Consider the following 2,088-nt stretch of genomic DNA (forward strand, 5'->3'; position numbering starts at 1 on the left):
GGCTGGCCTCAAACTCAGAAATTCACCTGCCTCTGCCTTCCAAGTGCTGGGATTAAAGGCATGCGTCAGCAGGCCCAGCCATATTATAATATCTTTAGTGCCATGTTCTTCCTTTCTTCTCAAGGCCTGAAGGATGGATACATATATATATGTGTGTGTATGTGTGTGTGTGTGTGTGTGTGTGTGTGTTTAGATATGTCTTTACCTAGCAGAACTTTTGCTTATCTCAAGTAAGTACTCCATTGTGGGATTCAGATTAAAGGCTTCCATATGCCCAATGACTAGATTATACTTAACACTATAACCCTAACCACGACTTCAGTAGTAGGTATAACTCATTCTTGACTTTTTTTCTGATGCTGGGGATGGAACTTTGTATCTACACGCTGGACACGCACTTTACCTCTGAACTACTCCTGTGACCCCTCTCTGTAGTTTGGGCAGTAAGAGAGATGACTGCTTCATTCTAAATGGAGGAAGGGATCTAGGTCCACCCGACTCCACAGCCTCACTTTTTCAGTGAACCACTGCATTAGACTAGAGTCAGCAAAATCAGAGGACTTGAACTGCACATTCACCAAGCATGGACACGAGAAAGAAAACAATGTTCATATGGCAAAGAGCCTTCGTAAGGACCAAACAACCTTTCCATAGAACTTTGAAGTCTTATTTCCAGGAGTTTTCTGTTCTCTAGTTCCAGGATTCTATCATGAATTTCTAGAGTGTCCACCCACCTGGTGATACCCCCTTAATCAACATTGTCTTTAAAGACTAGGTCTTTCAAATGAACAACCACCAGTCCACCCGCCCTCCGTTTCTCTCACCACCCTTCCCTACAACCAGTCTTCAAGGCTGTAATCTGTGCCTTCCTCATCCCTCCACAATGGGGTTCCTCACCTCTCTCCCCAACTACAAGGCTCTAGCAAACCTTCAGAGCAATGCTGCCACCCTCGTATCTCTACCCAGGCTGAAGCATCTTTGAACAAATTCAGCCTCCACCCTGCCTCCAGCATCCTTTTCCTAAAATAAGACCTGCACATGACTACTGTGCTTCAGAACTCCCATTGCTAGGGGCATAGATTCCTGTTCAGTGCCTCTGTCTGAACTCTTCTCACAAAGATGCTGTCTGACCTTGCCTCTTTTAATGAAGCCCAGGACAACCCCGCAGCTGGTAACTTTGGCAACCTCACAACCCAATGCCTGTGCCCACTTGTTGCTTTAGAGTCTGCTGCAGCTAGGCGTGAGTTGTACTTACCAAAACCCTGCTTACCCAGACCGCATGCTCAGTCCCACCTGCCTCAGGACACACACAGGTGCCTGGCATAGTTAGATGTCTTCCTGTGTAAGACACCAGCTTTGGCATCCCTCCACAGCTTGTCACATATTGATGGTGTTTGCTATCTCCTGGTTTCTCACCCTGAGAAGGAAGTCTGTCAAAAAAGAAGTGAGTCTCTCTCTACCTCTGTTCTTAGCTTCTAGTGTCTCGCTGGGCTCAAGGGGAGAGTTTGTTGGGTGAAAGAGAGTTCCCAGGAGATAAGGTGTTATTTAGATCTCAGAGGTAGGCTTCTCTGGAATGGTTGGAACCCAACTTTGAGTTTCAGAAAGCTCATATAAGCCACAAGGAAATTGGGAAACTGGGATGTGAACGTTAGACACTATCCTAAATAAAGAAAAGCAACACTTGTTTATCAATGCTTTCATAAAACCCAACAACAGTTTATGAGCTTGGAAAATGATTCCTGCCTTCCTTATTTCCCTGTGGCCCTTCCTTCTTTTCTGACTTAATAATAAAATGAACTGAATCAGCACTTGGTTCTGCATCCCTGGAGCCTTAATGCAGATTATTCTGAAAAGCAGTAACTCTAAAATACTTATTGATATTATATAATATATTTTTATCCCCACATCATGCAAGTGTATGGTTCTAGAAAAAAATATACAAAAAAATTGAATGCCTGAGTTTACTCATTTGAATACTCATATACGACTAGTCCATCTTCTTCTCCCATATTTATAGGATAGGACTTTTGGGGTTCTTTTTTACAATTTATTTATTTTATGTATATGAGTACACTATCCCTGTCTTCA

This window comes from Mus caroli, chromosome 11 (assembly GCF_900094665.2).
Source record: "Mus caroli chromosome 11, CAROLI_EIJ_v1.1, whole genome shotgun sequence".
NCBI classification, from domain to species: Eukaryota; Metazoa; Chordata; class Mammalia; order Rodentia; family Muridae; genus Mus; species Mus caroli.